Source organism: Dermacentor variabilis, unplaced genomic scaffold (assembly GCF_050947875.1).
Source record: "Dermacentor variabilis isolate Ectoservices unplaced genomic scaffold, ASM5094787v1 scaffold_17, whole genome shotgun sequence".
Taxonomy (NCBI): domain Eukaryota; kingdom Metazoa; phylum Arthropoda; class Arachnida; order Ixodida; family Ixodidae; genus Dermacentor; species Dermacentor variabilis.
The window spans coordinates 1,491,398-1,510,604 of NW_027460335.1; positions in this window are offsets into that span (position 1 = coordinate 1,491,398).

The window sequence follows — 19,207 nt, forward strand, 5'->3', positions numbered from 1 at the left end:
CGAGGGACAACTGACACAGTTATTTCCCACACGTGAAATTGCGACAGCCTCGATAATTTTTCTCGTGAGGCTTGATTTTCTCCTAGATGTAATCTTGCATTTGTCGAAGATAGGTTTGCACCCACAGTGGCTACAGTGCACGCCTAGATGACCTTGAGTAGTGTTGCTAACATTGTTGTGGTGTTCCCTAAGTCAATCGTTAACGGATCAGCCAGTTTGCCCGATGTTGACTTTACCACATGAGATAGGTATCTCATATACGACACACTGGGCACATTTTGTGATGCGCTGTCTGATTAGTTTTACACTGCGCCTTTTCTTGGAAGACAGCGTAAGTCTGCTTGCTCAGTCACACCCGTTTTCCACGCGCGGAAAAAACTTCAGCATTTGCACTTCGGCCAACCTTAAAATATGGAATAACTGCCTTCTTTACGTTGTCACTACGTCATCCTTCTGTGAACTGTGTCCTTGCACGACCAACTTTTCTAACTTTCTTAAGTAAGCCTTCTGTGACACCAACCTGCAAGCACAAGGTATATCCAGCTGCGCTGAGGCAGGATACTTGCGACCGAAAGCTTTCTGCTGCCTTGCGCACACAAGATTTCTTCAAGGCATTTGAAAGGCAAGGGACAATACTTCTCTTCAAGAGTTTAGAGTGTGCAGTGATGCTATGCGCCCATTGTACTTGATCACACTTTAACTGCACGGTGGAACTTCACGCCGGAGACCTCAAGCTCCCCGAACACGAGCTCAAACCAACAGTACGGGTACTCCGCTGGGTTCGGTCATCTCGCCGTTGCTATTTAACCTCGTCATGATCAGGGTAGCAAGGGCAGTAGCAAAGACCGGCGTCCGGCATACAATCTACGCCGACGACATTACTCTGTGGGCGGCCGGCGGCACCGATGCTAGCATCGAGCAACAGCTGCAAGCGGCGGTTACCGCCATCGAGAAGCACCTCGACGGCACAGGCCTAATGTGCTCGCCCGCAAATTCCGAGCTATTTGTCCTCACACCGCTTCGACCGGGACGGAAGTACGCTCCCCTTCGGGAGTGAGACCACATCAAGATTGAGACTGCTTCGGGGCAACGCAGTCCCGAAGTTCCCAAGTTCAGGGTCCTGGGCCTGCTGCTCAACAAGAGCGCCCACAACGACGAGAGCATCAACAAGCTTACCACCAAAGCAATGGACGCCATCCGGCTCATACACAGAGTCTCTATATGACGGGTGGGCATGCGTGAAGACAGTCTTCTGCGCCTTGTCCAGGCGTTCGTCATCAGTCACATCGCCTACGTTGCGGCCTAGCTCAACTGGCAGGTTACTGACAGGACCAAGGTCAACATGCTGATCAGACGGGCTTACAAGACGGCGCTGGGCTTAATGGAGACCACGAGTAGGGCTAGGCTCCGGCAGCTTGGCGTCCATAACACCCTAGAAAAAATAGCCGAGGCGCAGCTCACCGCGCGAATGGAGCGCCTTTCTACCACCAAGACGGGCCGCAGTATGCTGAAGTCCCAGGGTTACAACCCCCAGGCTACCAGCCGGCAATTGTGCGAGATCACAGAGGAGGCGCGGGCCCACATTTACGTGGACCCCCTCCGGAAGAACATGCACCCAGAGTACAACCAATAACAGCGGCAGGCGCGGGACAAGGCCCTCACCGAACAACACGCCCAAGACCTGCACGCCCAGAACGTGGACGCAGCGGAATACAAGTGGCAAGGCTTCGCGGCAGTGGTCGTTGCGGCGGCTACCGGCACCAAGACAACGGCAGCAAGCGTGCTGAGCACGAACGCCACAGACGCTGCGGAGGCTGTCATCGCTCTGGCGATCACCGAGGCCGAGTGTCGCACCATGCTAAGCGACTCGAGGAACGCCGCGCACAACTTTGCCAAGGGGCGAATATGCGCGCCGGCGGCCGCCATCATCGGCAGTTCAAACTTCAAGACCGTGGCAGCACCATCCGTGTCAAGTGTTTCCCCGCGCACGCCGGCGAGTGTGCGTCCACACCGAACCACAACAAGACGGCCCATTTGGCGGCTCAAGCGCTTACCTTCCGCACCCCTGAGAGTCACCGTTCCGTGTAATGGTTCGAAACCAAGGACAGATTGACCAGTTATGCCGAAGTAAGGAAGTGTTACTGCTTAGCTCGACGAACAATGCCGCCTCCCCACCCGACACTCAGCCGAGAGGAGGCCGTAATCCCAAGGCAAATACAGACCGCGTCACTCCTCGCCCCCGCAATGCTACACGTGCTTCACCCACAGCTCTATCCGAGTAGGCTGTGCGGTGTTTGTGCAGCGGGTCCGGCGGACCAATGGCACTTAATGTGGGACTGCCAGGTTCCCGACAGCAGCTAGCTGCAGGACTTAATAATATTTGGGGTTTTACGTGCCAAAACCACTTTCTGATTATGAGGCACGCCGTAGTGGAGGACTCCGGAAATTTCGACCACGTGGGGTTCTTTAACGTGCACCTAAATCTAAGCACACGGGTGTTTTCGCATTTCGCCCCCATCGAAATGCGGCCGCCGTGGCCGGGATTCGATCCCGCGACCTCGTGCTCCGCAGCCCAACACCATAGCCACTGAGCAACCACGGCGGGTAGCTGTAGGACTTACCCACCCGAACTTCAAGGTGCGCTGCAGTCTACAGACAAGGGCAAAACTATGGGCTGTCCAGCCGGCCCGGGGTGCGCTCGAAAAGCACAAGCCTCATGACCCACTGCAAACAGGCCCAACTAGGGTAGTGCAGAGTAGGGTACAGCCCCGGCTCCACGATTTGCCAGCGTCATGACGCGTTAAAACTTCGGTTGGCGGCACTTTATTAAAGTTATTATTATGCTATCCTATATGCAAGGTGGGAAGCATGCTGGAAGAAAACAAGTAGACACTGCACCTATGAATTTTCCCTGTGCTACAACAGAATGGCAGAAGGCATGGGAGTACAAGACACCAGCCAAAGAATTTTGTGATAATGAACTCCATGTATGTGCAGCTTGTAGAGATCGAACAGAAAGCATAGACAGCTACTGCAACTTCTATCATCCGAGAAGGCATGACCAAACACCTTCAGCCTCTGGATATCTCACTGAACTTTCAAGAGCAGTGTTCAAAAGCAATATGAGGCCCGGATGGAAGAAGGGGGCCGCATATGTTTACAAAAAGTAGATGAATGCATATGGAATCTCTTGTGCAGAAGTGTGCAAGTGGGCGGGCTACTGACCCGTAGCATGCCGTCCCATTTCAAGTTACTCTCAAAGGTTTTATGAACGTCGGACGGAAAACTGAAGCTGATGAAGACATTGATTCTGAAAGCAATGAAAATACTGACGAGGCATATCGAATCTGACATGCTTGACGTGTTTTGTTCCGAGAGCCCTGACAAGTGATTTTAATGGGTTTCCGGACTCATGTCCATGACTAATACTGACTGACCACTAACCAGACTTATAATGGTTAAATATAAAAACTTTGCTTCTCTACTCTATACAGGTTTGTTTCTACGGACTGCACAGCAGGTGCAAACTATCTAAAAACATTAATTTAGACCCTCATTGGCCCCTGTATATTCTGCACTGGGTGCAGACTTAGTCCGCAAAAATATGGTACATTAAAATATTACTTTATAGCACACACTGCCGGCTAGTCAAATCTCGTTACTATGATGCCCAAATTACGAATTTCTCAAATTTACGAATGTTTTAAAGATCTCTGCCAGGTTGCCTGTATTTTCAATGTAAAAATATTTCAGAATTACGAATTTCACTACAGGACATATTTCAGAACAATGCACATAGGTTATTATTCTCTTTTTAACAGAGGAACATCAGTGTACGAATTCGGCTAAAAGTATCAGCGCCGCAACTCTTGCGCGAAGCAGAAACCCCGAGTGAGCAACTATCATCAGCATCATGTCGAGTGCCACCTGCTTCACCACAAACTCCACCAAGAACTTCACAAGACAGGTTTGGCGATGTTCGCGCGAGATCCAAAGATCAATGCAGCTAGCGATGGCGCCAAGAAGAGAAATCAGTTTTCGCTGCAGCACAAACTGGATGTATTGCTGGAAATCGACGCAGGGAAAAAGCAAATCGACATGTGCAGAGAGCGTAGCAGTGTCCCATCGACCATCACAGCCATTTTGAAAGGCTGAGACAAGTTTGTCACAGCTTCACTGGCAATTGCAACTTGCTCCTACGAGTAAACGGATGCTACTGGGAAACTTTCAAAATGTGTACCAAGCTGTCCTCACATAGTTAAATGATGCCAGACTGCAAAACGTTCCCATGTCTGGCCCAACACTAAAAAAAGCCTGCGAATTTGCCGATGCACATTAAATAACTGGTTTCGACGCCAGTGCGCGTTGGCATTTTCATTTCCGCTAAAGGAACGGCATAACTTTACAGGTAGTCTCAGGCGAGGAAAAGACTGCTGACAGAGAAGGCGCGGATTCCTGGTGCAATAATCGTTTTCTATAGGTGACTGAATCGTACTCTGAAGATGATATTTTCAATGCGGATGAGACTGCATGTTTTTATCACTTCCTGCCAGACCAGATGATCCACTTTAAAGGGCAGCAGTGCAAAGGAAGGAAGAAGCCTCATCTACGCATGACAGTCCTGCTTTGCTGCAATGCAGCAGGCCTGAAGAAAATTAAACCGCTCGTGAACGGCAACTACGCAAACCCTCGCTGCACGAAAAATGCCATGTCGTTAGCGTAGGACTACCACGCCAACAAACGAGCGTGGATGACCAACTTTTTTTGAGTGGCTCATCGAATTCGATGACCAAATGAGAAGAAATGATTGAAGAATTCTACTGGTTGTCGACAACTGCTCCGGTCACACTGTGAATGTTTGCTTGACTCACATTCGCTTGGAGGTTCTGCCGCCAAACACCATGTCCTTGCTGCAACCCCTAGGCCAGGGCGTTATAAAGCGTCTAAAAGCAGAATTTCGTAAGCGCCTTGTGCAGCAGTTGATTATAAACTTCCGCCGAAAGCAGCTGGCCGGAATCAATGTTCGTCAGGCAGTGGAAATACTTACAGGAGTTTGGTGGAACTTGAAGGCGTCCATCATTAGCAACTGCTGCTGAAACGCAGGACTTTTCAAAGCACCTATGCACCTTGAAGACGACCTGGAGGTGACGTCAACAACCCAGGGGACCTGTAGACCAAGGTTGCATAACTGCTGACCGCTCTCTCCGTTCAACTACAAGGAGTGCGACATTGCAGCACCAACAGTGACAGACCTGACAACCGAAGAGATTGTTGACTGCGTTCACAATGTCACCAGTGACGATGACCCGAACGGAGAAGACTTAAGTCACTGAACACAGAAGATGGGATGGTGTCGAACATTGATGTTTCAGTGCACATGAACAAAGCCCACACTTTCATCTCTCGGCGCAATGACGTATCCGGTGAGGTACTGCACAAAGTGCAAGATGTAGACACATTCCTAATCGGTCATGTGTGCTGCATGCGCCAGAAGGAAATCACTGATTTCTTCAAATAAAACAGCTTCGAAGTGAGTGAAACATATTTAATTGAGAGTACACCTGTCTGCGCACGCGCCTACTGCCAAGGTACGTCATTTTCATTCCTATGTTTGTCCACTGGCTTATAACTGCAAGTTTTTTAATACAACGATATTTCAAAATAACGATTTTCGGCAGTCCCGCGTGACTTCTTATATCGAAATTTGACTTTATTGGTCAGCATCTCGCTCAGCACTTACATGGCAGAGCTCAAGTGCTCCAAACAAATTGCCAAATGAAGCTGTTTAACTGTGGCATGCTACCTCTGCTAGGCAATTTCTTTTGGGCAATGCATAGGATTGCAACATCATCAATGAAAATGCACATGATGCACAATACCATGCAAGTCTTCAATGATAATATTTCTGGCACAGTAAATAGTGACATTAACTTTGTCTTGCAGTGTTTTGCTGTGAGACGGTCATGATAAAGGTATCAGATCATCACTATGAAGTTGCTGTACCCTTCAGCAGAGCATTTGCCATCTCATTTTTTCCTAGCATGTGTGCAAGAGAAACAGCCCTCCTTCCTCCGTCTCTTGCATTGAACACATGAACTTTAAGACAGCTGTTACCAAATATATCTTAATTGTAGGATGGCCTAATTTAGGCCAACTTTCTCCTTTTGGAAGAAGTGCTGAATTTCACACTTGTATCACTATGATGCAACTAGCACGGCTGTCACACCCCTGTAACAACAATGTAGCCAGCTCTACATGCCAGCTAATATTACACCAGAATACAAACAAAATACAAAACATACAGATGACTAAAGCGTTCGATCAATTTTCAGCAAGCACCTGTCAAATGCTTCCGAGTTGAATGAATGCTAGGTAGTTAAAGAGAACAAGATTAATAGCACACAAGACATCCAAAGGGAATTATTTTCAGGCTTTACACAATGGTAGCCTTTCGGGGTAAAGCATCTATTGGGCGAGGTACTTCAGGCCCACTACCCTAATTTTATTAATCTATGAACTAAGGCTGCGCTCCAATCAAGCATAAACACTTCTTCATTCTCCTTGAAACGAATGCATTGTTCCTGCTCTATAAGAGACCTCGCACTTTAAGAATCCTATGAATTCCTTGTGACCGTTGCCACACTAGTTGTCAAATGTAAGGCACACGTATCAAATCATTGGACTTGAACTCGTCATGCCTGATCAAACATATAAAACATGTGAACAAATGAACTTTAAATGTCTTGGCCTTTGTGTCTACATGTTGGTGAATAACAATCGTTGCGGCTTTCAGAGCTGATGCACTGTTCGCATTATGGAACAGATTCATGGCTATGAAAAGCAGAAAAGGAAAACGTCAATTTAGCCTCAACACATTACCATGTGCATGCTCTAAACTTACGTAACAGTAGACAACTTAAACCACAACTGTGTTACATGGTAGCGGTAGTCATTTACAAACTGCAATCATGTCATAATAATTTGCACTGAAACACTCGTCGTGGAGCAATTAGTTTATCGCCCTGATGCATGTAAAAGCTGCACAGAGGCTGCAAATATCTACAAATGTCAATATTGCAATGAAATACAATGAAAAAGGAACATACAAAACAATATTGTATTAGCATTTGGTATAAGTGCACCACGTGTGTACCTTTAAACAATAAATGACATTTGTGTTGAAATAGCCTCGGCATGCAACTCACAGTTGTTCAGGAAATGAAAAATGCAGCCTTATCACAGAGGCTTGACCAAGTAAATAGGGCTGGTATGGCGTTCTGTCCAGTAACTGCAAGGGGTGCAAAAGCACTGTTTCACAATATGCATTTTCTAATTCTTACAAAGAAAAGGCTGGAGCGAGAGTGGCCCGAAGACATGGCACCAAAAACGAAACTTCACAGCCAGCTTTAACAATGGCAATGATTGAGCCAAGCATTGAATCAAACCGTGTACCTGACACAAGAATGTAGTCATTCATTGCCTACAAAGAGCCATCCACAGTAGCTTTCTTTAGCAGAGCACTGTTATCGGGTATTTGATCATGCCTCAGTTTGTTGAAAAGAGTTGACTCCTTATTTTGACTCACATCTGTGCACACCGCAGGAATGTGAAATAAACCTCGTGCTGCCAGGAATGACTGATACAGCTGATGCTGTTCACTCAGTGTCTTTGTAAGGTTTTGAAGTTTCTCACACTTCGCATGCACTGTTTAAAATACTGGTGCTTTCCTTCGAATCTCATGGTCCAGACATGGCAAAGTGGTCCAAACTCCTGAATTAGCTGACTGTAATGCAACATATAATGATGCTTTGACCGCAGCCTTTTAGTAGAAAAAATGAGACTTCGGGATGCTATGTAGTCTTCAGTCAAAACTTTCAAGTATGGTACTTGAGCAGAAGTTATAGTAGGTGCCATAAGGAGGTCAGTGATCTCCATGAGCTTGACAAAAAGTTCCCAGACTGGGTTACTTGCGTTGGCTACTTTCGTACCTACAAACACGAGAAGCAGTCTCACTAGTCTTAAATTCTGCAATGCATGACCTCCAAGTTTGTCACTTTGGCTAGACACTTTGGCTGGCTTATTTCGCAAATCATGGGCACTGTGCTTCATAGTACAGATCCTGTTGTTAAGATATTCATATGTAAAGCACACTTTTTCGGTCACGAAGTGACCAATATATAACGGCATATCATACCGAACCACACCTTCAAGAAGATCATGCCCAATACATGGTGGCAAACCAGACCGGCAGACATGGAAATGTTGCAGTACATGAAAACGAGAGTTCATCACTTTACCACAATCATCATGTCCTCCAGTGTTCACAACATGTTCAAGTGACTGTCTGTAGTTGTCTGGGGTTCGCCTTCCTCCTACTATATATGGATTCTCATGGATTTGGGAACGTGTTAGTAGGCAGAAGCGGCAAAAAGTATGTTGTACTGAAATTCTGAGTGAGACCGCCAACCTTGTGGCTTCCAAGATAATCACCAGCAATGAAATCTAGCCGTACCAAGTGATTCATCCCATTAATAAGTAAACCTTTAGTTTCAAGTAGAAGTAAATCTTCAGTCAAAGGCTGCAGAACTCTGTCAAGACCAAACTCTTTCACGTCCTTCTGGCGGCAAAGCATGACCAATAGCATGCTTTCAACCTGCGATCTGCAACGCAGCGGCAAATTTCCAAGTGTCATGTACACTGCAAGTAGCTTGAAATTGCCCTTTGACGAGCCTAATGGATTTATTATTTCAAATTCATCCCGATACAAAATTAGGTGTATCACATTCTCTGTGGATTGTCTGAAAGGCGGGCAGAAAATGTAATCTTGGCAGTAGTCTGCTGATGTTTGCTGACTACTAGGAGAGCAAGAGGCAAGGAAATGTATCAGATGATCAATTGCCACATAGTGGTAAGTAGATGTGACATTTCGCTTGTTCATGCCTAAAGTGATTTCCACTGGTGCCACGAAACAAAACTTTTTTTATAATATTTATGACGGGAGTACGAAGATCTCAGTAAGGAAGACGCACCTTCAGAGGCATCTTTACAAAATGCAGAATATATTGAAGAAAGTGTGTTAGTGTAAACTGTCCTGGCAACCTCATGCAATGACATGTTTTTGTTTAGATTGTGAAGATTCTGCAGCTCCTTAACAATGTACTGCACTGTGCTTGCTGGCACATGATGCTGGGACTCAAGCTTTAAAAGAACAAGTGCAAAATTGTCAGTAAAAGGATTGTGCTCCAAATGGCTATAACCATTAGAGGCTAGATCACAGGTGCCCCAAACATCAAGAATCGGGGCACGAGTATGGTCCCCATCTGGAGTAGCTGGTTCGACTTCAAAGTGAACATCTGGCACTGGTAACAGCTGTGTTGCCGTAGTGTCACGATGGCACCTTGACACATGTGTCCTGAATGACCCTGCTGACCTCAAAACACTTGAACACCCCACAAAAGGGCACATGACAGCATCTATTCCTCTATCCAAATGTACAGCAACATGGCAAACGAACTCGGTGCGAGTAGACTCACTTGCCCCACATGAGGGCAGAGCGCAGTCAAATGCAGGGTGATCGTGTTTGTTCCGTGGTTTCCTGTGGTGCCAGAAGACGTGGATTGGCAGGCTTTCATAGTTTTTAAACAAAGCACTGCATGGCTCACGAGGGCAAAGGGCACCATCGAGCACACTGCTGTGATAACGGTAGTGCTCGAAGTAGTCCACCAACGTTGAAAAAGTCTGTGCACAAATGTGGCAAGCAGCCATTCTTCATTGGTGCAACAGCTGCAATAAAGATCAAACAATTACTTCTAATCTAAAGTACATGCTTTTCCTTGTGTGCACTTTTATTTTCAGAACTATTCAATAATATAACATTACTTCCATTGTACTATAATGGAATCCACACCAGCATATTCGTTCTGATGGTTTGTGTGCATGTCAGCTAATGTTAATTTTCTTTCATTTCATTCTAACAGTGCTTTGGTTTTTCAAAGCAGAAGCATATCCCTGCAAATACCATCAAATGTGATAATTACGTGATCTGGCCATATGCATTCACAAATGGAGCATTACGATTAAACTGACGCAGTCTATTTTGTCTGCCATTAATGAAGATACGCGTTCACATTTTGAGGATATGTGAAGGCCGCATCTGCTGCACCCAAGATGAACATCAGCAAAGGAATGAGTCTGAAGATGAACCGCTAATAGATCTGTACGCACATCCTGAAGTACATTGTGAGCTTTAATACCGGTATGGTATGGTATGAAGAAGTTTATTTAGGTCCTGAGGGATCAGTCTGGGACTGATGCGGGCCGCTCCCACGTCGGTACAGAGAGGCCGAGCCCCTCTGCCAGCACACGGGCCCTCTGGACAGCCCTGAGTTGGTCCGCCAGCACTTCACTGTGCAGCATTCGCTGCCACCACTGTTCACCTCGAGAACCATCACCGGCCAACGCCAAGCAGCGCCACAGCATGTGTTGTAAATCGAGCAAACCCCCACACTGACTACAATAGACTGAAACCCCGCAGTCCGGATACCGGTGTCACACGGTCATTTTCGATCGCGATAGGAACCAATCCTTATAGAGCTCGATACGGGTGCAGGCAATTCGCGATCCGTACATTGCGATCGCACGTTAACGACCATGTAGTTCTGAGAGCCGCAGACGATCAGCCAACCTCCTTACCCACTACGACAAACGAAATATTGTTTTCTTGAGAAAAATTGTATTGTATTGTATTGGGTTTTATGGCGCATAAGCGACTTAGGCTATCATGCGCCAAACACATGGTATAACTTATTTCAAAAATTGGGTATCCTCAGCGAGGTCCTTGTCCAGACAAGGCCTCTGAGGAGCCCAACAAACCAAATTAAGACCTCAGCCTTCTCAGAACTGAGAAAACGGGTGAGGTGCATCATAAGATGCGTGAAAAAACCGGGTAATAATTTTTAAAATTAGCAGTTCTGTGATACGTTATATTTCGTTTAGGATCGCTGCGTCTTTCAAAAAACTAAAAACAGATGAAGTTTCTACTAGTGGGTTATCTCCTAAAAGCAGACTGGGATGGAAGGGAATGCGTTCATTGTAAAATACAGTAAAATGTTTTTTCCTTCGCCATTCGATTTGTGTGCACGAGAATAAAATGTGATTTACAGTGAGTTCATCTCCACATTTCTCACATAAGGGTTTGTCTTGTTTTGTCAGTAGAAAGTTATGTGTTAGGTGTGTGTGTCCGATGCGCAGGCGGCATAAAATTACTTCTATAAAACGTTCCTGATGCCTGCATGATCTCCATTCTCCTAGAATAGGTTTAACTAAATGTAGTTTGTTATTTTCTTCGTTATTCCATGTACGCTGCCATTTTTCTTTAAGCTTGTTTTTTACTAACTTCATGCAATCTGCATAGGGTATACTTACAGTACTGATATCCTTATGGCAGGCTTGAGCGGCGCACGCGTCAGCTCTCTCCTTGCCTCTAATTCCTTGATGGCTTGGTATCCAACAAAGCTTAATTTCATGTCCTTGTGTTTGGGCGGTTATTAAGTTATGGATTACATTTCCTATTAAAGGTTCCCTTGCGTTTCTGGCTTTCAGTGCTGTGATTGCACTAAGCGAGTCCGTGTAGATAATGCTGTTTTCAATGTTCATCTCGACTATTTTTGATACAGCCACCGAAATGGGATGACATTCGGCTGTGAAAATTGACGCGCACTGACGCAACCTCACTACCTTTTCCCATTTATCTTGCACTACAGCACTTCCGACGTAAAGTGATGTTTTAGAACCGTCAGTATAAAATGCTGTGTGTTCTTTGTACTTTTTGTCTAGCGCCAAAAATTCTTTTATTAGATGGTCACGTGGAGTTTGCTTTTTATGAAATTGTGTCAGTGTGTAGTCACCTACACTGGGAAAGGTGTGCCAAGGTGGTAGTGGTTCGGGTCTCTGGGCAACATCGGGCAGTGTGTCTAGAATACCTAATTCCTGGCAAATTTCTTCAAATCTGAGAATAAGCGGTCTCGTCGCATTTGGTTTGTTGTTAAAAAGCTGCTTAGACGGGCACTTCGTAACTATGGAGTAGCAGAGATGTTTTGGTAGTGAACGGGTTTTTAGGACATATGCACATGTGAGCATGGCTCTTCTATCTGCAAGGGCTGGTTCGTTACATTCGACATGTAGGCTGTTTATGGGTGATGTCCTGTATACCCCACTTGCAAGGCGCAGACCTGAGTTATCAACTGGATCTAATTGCTTCAGGTAGGACGGTCGAGCTGAGTTGTATACTATGCACCCGTAATCGAGGCAAGAGCGAACTATACTGCGGTAGATGTGTAAAAGGCAGGTCCTATCAGCCCCCCAGCGTTTATGTGAAAGCACTTTTAATATGTTTAATGATTGGGACGTTTTCTTCTTCACGTTCTTTATGTGCGGCAAGAAGGTCAGTTTTCTGTCGAAAGTTATGCCCAGAAATTTGTGTTCACTTTTTACCGGCAATTCCGCTTCGTTCAGGTATAGTCTAGGATCTGTCTGTAGGCCACGTTTGAGTGAAAAAAGGATGGCCACTTTTCTGTGGGGACAACCGGAAAGCATTTCGGTCAGCCCACGTTGAAAGTTTATTTATTGTTAACTGCAGTTGTCTTCCGCATGTTGTTATGTTTGAGGATGTCAGAATCAGAATCAGAATGAAAAATTTATTATTAGAAGTTGGGTCACAATTGCAAGTACTTAGTATGCAGAAGGAGGTCCCATAGTCAAAGACTGTATCGGGACCTCCTGTACAAGAACGGTTATTGTAGTTAACATCTAAAGGCAACAACAGCATATAATAAGGAAGTATACAAGCAACAGGAAAAGAACGGTTACAGAACAAAATACATGATTGATTACAAAAAAATAACAAGGTTTAGCATATCTCATGGTAGCAGCAAAATTGTGCGCGAACAAAATACCAGCAGTTTATTTACAACAACAAAGGAAAAAAAAAGAGGAAAAAAAAAGAAAAACAAAAAAGAGAAGAAAAAAGCGAACAATGACCGACTACAGTAATCCTTGTCGTTAATCTAACAATAAAAAATACATTTTTAGTTCTCTTTTAAACTGTGATAAAGATCTTGAGTTTTTTATTGTGAAAGGAAGCGTGTTCCATATTGATATGGAAGAGAATTCTACAGACTGCTTACCATAGTTAGTACGGATTCTTGGTAAAAGAAAATTGTTATTCAACGCAAATCTGGTGGTACTATGAATCATCAGGTTAGGTTAGGTTAGCAAGCTATCTGAAGATCGTCGACATATATTGAATACATAATTGACCTTGGGATTATTTTACTGATCGAATTCATTTTAACAACAAAAAGGGTCGTGCTTAAAACACTCCCTTGGGGCACTCCATTTTCTTGAATGAAAATTCTCGACAGGGTTGAACCGAGGCGTACATGGAATGAACGGTTTGACAGGAAGTCTTTTAGGCAGTTCAGCATCCTGCCACGAATGCCAAGTTCAGCCAAATCGTGAAGAATTCCGTACCTCCAGGTTGTGTCATAAGCTTTCTCTAAATCGAAAAAGACAGCGAGACATTGTTGTTTGTGTATAAAGGCTTCACGGACAGTATTTTCTCAAGACGAACCAGGTTGTGGAGCATGCCTTTTTGAAACCGCACTGATGGACATCGAGAAGCTCACGGACTTCTAGCACGAAGGTTAATCTCATATTCACGATACTCTCAAAGGATTTTGCGAGGCAGCTGGTGAGCGCTATGGGCCTGTAACTACTGGGAGAGGTTGGTGGTTTTTCGGGCTTTAAAAATGGAACGATGATGGCCTTCTTCCAGGCTTCGGGTAGTTTACCCGATACCCACACCTTATTAAAAAAACTTAAGAGTGCTTCTATGGCAGGTTCAGAGAGGTGGGACAGCATTTGATAGTGTATTCTGTCAGGGCCGGGTGCAGTCTGTTTACCAGCGGACAAGACTGTGTTGATTTCATGAACTGTGAATAATTTATTATATGGTTCATTTGTATATCCACTTGTAGGGAGTCTTTGTTTCTCGGCTGTGTTTTTGTACGTAACAAATGATTCTGTGTAGTTTGATGAGCTGGTAACTGCTGAAAAATATTCACCTAAAATGTCTGCCTGTTCTTCGATGTTTGTCTGTTTACCAGGGGCTGTTAGAAAGGGAAGTGTGAAAGGGGAGTATTTACCATCTAGCTTTCGTACCTTCTCCCACATTTCTTTTGATGTGGTTGAGCTATTTATGGAAGTCACGTAATTTTGCCACGAAATCTTTTTGGTTCTACGACGGATATATCGGGCTTGTGCTCTTGCCTTTTTAAAGTCTATGAGATTTTTCTGCGTGGGGTACCTTCGAAAGTTTCCCCATGCTTTGTTCTGTTTCTTTTTCGCTAATCTACATTCTTTTGTATGCCAGGTTTTGTGGTTTTGTTTCACCACTCCGGAGGATTGAGGTATGGCCAGGAGCGCGGCAGAAATAATGTAGTGTGTGACAATTTCATTAAGTTCATCTATACCTAAATTATGTAGATCTATCTTTTCTAAGCTGGAATTTTCTTGAAACAGCGCCCAGTCGGCCAAATGGAGCTTCCAACGTTGTGGTTTTGTAGGAATGATTTGCGGAGATGATGTTAGGTTGGTAAGAACAGGTAAATGATCGCTACCATACGGGTTGTCCAAGACATCCCATTTAAAAGCGTTAAAAACAGATGGAGACGTCAGAGACAACTCTATGGAGCTCCATTTTCCTGAGCTTGGAGAGCAGTATGTGTGTTTGCCCCTGTTGAGCAGGCATATATTATTACAGAGAATGAAATCTAAAATACGGCCTCTAGTGTCCGTTTGTTCGCTTCCCCACAAACTGGAGTGAGCATTAAAATCGCCGACGAACAGATATGGCTCTGGTAATTGTTTTAAAAGGTCTTCTAAGTCATGGAGTGTTACTGTCAGGTGTGGTTGGATATATACGGAACATACTGTAATTGTTTTAAAGTGTGCTACAGACACTGCAACGGCTTCAAATGTAGTCTGAAGCTTGACTTCACGAGTAGCGACACTACTTTGAACAACTATGGCAGTACCTCCAGAGAGCCTATTTGCTTGCTCTCGGTCGTGACGAAAGACTTTATATTTACTTAAAATATTTTTATGTTTTGATCCCAAGTTTGTCTCCTGGAGACACAAAACAACCGGGGAATATACAGAAAGAATATCTTTTATGTCACCGTAGTTTTTTAATATACCTCGACAGTTCCAGTGAATTAGGAACGCCATATCGAATAACTTTGATGGATGTATTTCAAAAGCTATGCTCCCGGTTTTGTGGGGCCCGTTATTGGAGTTTTTCCTCCCTTTTTGTATTCAAGGGAGTTGCGCCGCCGCTGCTGCGGAGGCGGGCTACTGCTTATATCCATCGCCTCCAGCGAGGTGATGGGTTTCCGCGGGGAACCCGCGTGGGTACGGATTTGTGGCTTCTCCCGATGGGGGGAAGCCCTTGCGGCCTACCGGCTCAGGGGCCAGTGAGCCTTTCTTGTGTGGTAGTATGGCAGCCTTGGCTGCACCTGTCATAGTTGTGGATGGCCCTGTCTGGGCAGTGGCGTGAAGTTGGAGTGGTGTGTCGCCACTCCCACTAACTTTGGTTGCGCCAGAGGCCGCCGTCAGGTGCACCTCCGGGATGTCAATGGTGCCGACACCGGAGTGCCGTTCGGGTGGGGGACGGGGCAGGCACACATCAACAATGGTGTACTGTGTGCCCACTGTCACCAGACGCCGCTCGGCCCCCTGGCGCACGGCGTCAACATACGACCTGGATGACTCTAGAGTGAACTTTTTCCTTGCCTCAGGGTAAGATATGTTTTCTCGTACTTTTAGATTGATTATTTGTTTTTCTTTTTTGAATACTTCACAGGTTCGTGAGTACGCTGCATGTGGACCGTTGCAATTTGCACACTTTGTTTCACTTGCTTGGCAGTTGTCAGTATTGTGTTCGGTTTCGGCGCATTTGGCACAGGTCTCCTTGCCTCTACATGTGTTGCTGCCATGCCCCTACCTTTGGCATTTGAAACATCTCCTAGGGTTAGGGATGTATGGGCGCACTGGGCACCTGATGAATGCAACCCGGACAGACTCGGGTAAGCGAGTGCTGCCGAATGTTAGTACGATGTGAGGTGTTTTTTCTTCGCCGTTGCGCCTTATATTTATGCGGCAAAGGGACGTTACTCCTTGGTCTCGCAAATTCTCGAGGAGCTCATTTTCGTTCTCTGTCATTAGCAGCCGCTCAGAAATTACTCCCTGAACGCTATTCAGGCTTCTGTGAGGGGTTACAGTAATGGTAAGGTCAGCAAGCTTCTTTTGCGCGAGTAGCGCATCACTTTGCTTTTTGGATGTGACTTCTGCAAGCAGATCTCCTGAGGACAGTTTCTTTGCTTCATATTCTTCGCCTATGTTAGCTACTAGCAATTTCTGTATCACAAACACTGATAGAGTGGCCACGAGAGCGTTTTGCTCAACAGCGTGAACTACCAGGAACTGTGGAAAATTTTCAGCACATTTCTGAGTTGCAACTTTGACTGCTTCGGTGCGGTACCGTTTCCGGTTCCGATCGTTTTTCTTTAGAGGGGGAAATTGAGAATCCATGTGGCATGTATGGATTAAGGGTTCCTATTGTGTCACTTGTGTTTCACCCTTATAGACACAAGAAGGTCCCGGAGTCCCCCGCCTGGTAAACAGACGGGGAGCCCGTCGGCCGGGGCTTGACCATGGCTCCGACCGCCACCGTTCATGGTTTCTACCCTTCACCTTACAACCTGTCGCCACGGTGCGGATTACAGCTTCGGTATGGGGGCTAAGGGTCCGTGGTGGCGCCAAGCACCATCACCTTGAGTCTCAAGGTGCCCTTGCAGGGGTTTTCTTGAAAAAAAAAAAGAAAACGAGATTTATATTGCTATTTTATACAAATTTCGTAAGTTCTTTGGACCAGCTTACGGCAATTGGTGCGCTTGAGCTCGCCCAGACTGGATCCAGATTGTTGGGCCGTGTAGCAGCGATCGTTCACAATCGCAATCGAGAAATTCCATCCAGATGGGGCGCGATCGCGATCAATTGACAGTGTGGTCACCGATATTTAACAAGTAAGCCCACGGACTCGCGTTACGTGACAGAAGAGCGTAATGCCTTCACACTGCTCCTTCGCGTGCTTTGCAGATGCCGCACCATATATAGGTAAAAAGTAAGTTAATTTGAAGCGCTGATACTGTGCAGCTTATACGACGCTACATATGAAGGTTCTGGAGCAAAGGCATTACATGCATTCCACAAAGGCGTCACTGCACGACAGCTGGATCCAGATTGTTGAGCCGTGTAGCAGCGATCGTTCACAATCGCAATCGAGAAATTCGATCCGGATGGGGCCGGATAGCGATCAAGTGACAGTGTGACACCGATATTTAACAAGTAAGCCCACGGACTCGCGTGACGTGACAGAAGAGCGTAATGCCTTCACACTGCTCCTTCGCGTTCTTTGCAGATGCCGCACCATATATAGGTAAAAAGTAAGTTAATTTGAAGCGCTGATACTGTGCAGCTTATACGACGCTACATATGAAGGTTCTGGAGCAAAGGCATTACATGCATTCCACAATGGCGTCACTGCACGACAGCTGGATCCAGATTGTTGAGCCGTGTAGCAGCGATCGTTCACAATCGCAATCGAGAAATTCGATCCGGATGGGGCCGGATAGCGATCAAGTGACAGTGTGACACCGATATTTAACAAGTAAGCCCACGGACTCGCGTGACGTGACAGAAGAGCGTAATGCCTTCACACTGCTCCTTCGCGTGCTTTCCAGATGCCGCACCATATATAGGTAAAAAGTAAGTTAATTTGAAGCGCTGATACTGTGCAGCTTATACGACGCTACATATGAAGGTTCTGGAGCAAAGGCATTACATGCATTCCACAATGGCGTCACTGCACGACAGCTGGATCCAGATTGTTGAGCCGTGTAGCAGCGATCGTTCACAATCGCAATCGAGAAATTCGATCCGGATGGGGCCGGATATCGATCAAGTGACAGTGTGACACCGATATTTAACAAGTAAGCCCACGGACTCGCGTGACGTGACAGAAGAGCGTAATGCCTTCACACTGCTCCTTCGCGTTCTTTGCAGATGCCGCACCATATATAGGTAAAAAGTAAGTTAATTTGAAGCGCTGATACTGTGCAGCTTATACGACGCTACATATGAAGGTTCTGGAGCAAAGGCATTACATGCATTCCACAATGGCGTCACTGCACGACAGCTGGATCCAGATTGTTGAGCCGTGTAGCAGCGATCGTTCACAATCGCAATCGAGAAATTCGATCCGGATGGGGCCGGATAGCGATCAAGTGACAGTGTGACACCGATATTTAACAAGTAAGCCCACGGACTCGCGTGACGTGACAGAAGAGCGTAATGCCTTCACACTGCTCCTTCGCGTGCTTTCCAGATGCCGCACCATATATAGGTAAAAAGTAAGTTAATTTGAAGCGCTGAGACTGTGCAGCTTATACGACGCTACATATGAAGGTTCTGGAGCAAAGGCATTACATGCATTCCACAATGGCGTCACTGCACGACAGCTGTGCAATGCTGTAAAGGGAGGCGAGCACAAGTGCAAACCACGTGTCATTCTCTCGTGACGCGCGCTACCGCTGACAGTAAATTTTCTCGCAGTTCGCAACTGAAGAAAATAGTCAACACGGCATACATACGAAACGCAAGCGCGAAGTACCATGCCTTTCGATGGGCGAAAGAAATGAGGTTGTAGTCCTAGCTTCGCAGCAACAAAGGCCAATCAAGAGTTGTCAGATGCGCACGCAGCTAAACGACAGTTGTTGCCACATTCGTTTTCCGGAGCTGCTTTTGTGTCAGTCCATATATGTGCCATAAGCGCTGAAAACATCGAACGCGTGAGCTCTTTACCGTCGCCAACGGAATTCCTTATAGCGCTCGCGCGTACGACTCTGCCCGACCCGCAACAGTTATGGGCATTTAGGGCTTTCCCGTGTGGCTTTCAACTGCTGTGCATAAGAGCACTGACGAAAATAGTAAAATAAAGCTTACCTGATTCTAAATCAGAAGTCCAGCGACGGGGCACTTTGCAAAAGTCGGGTCGCACGGCGCTGAAGAAACTCAGACAACCTGACGA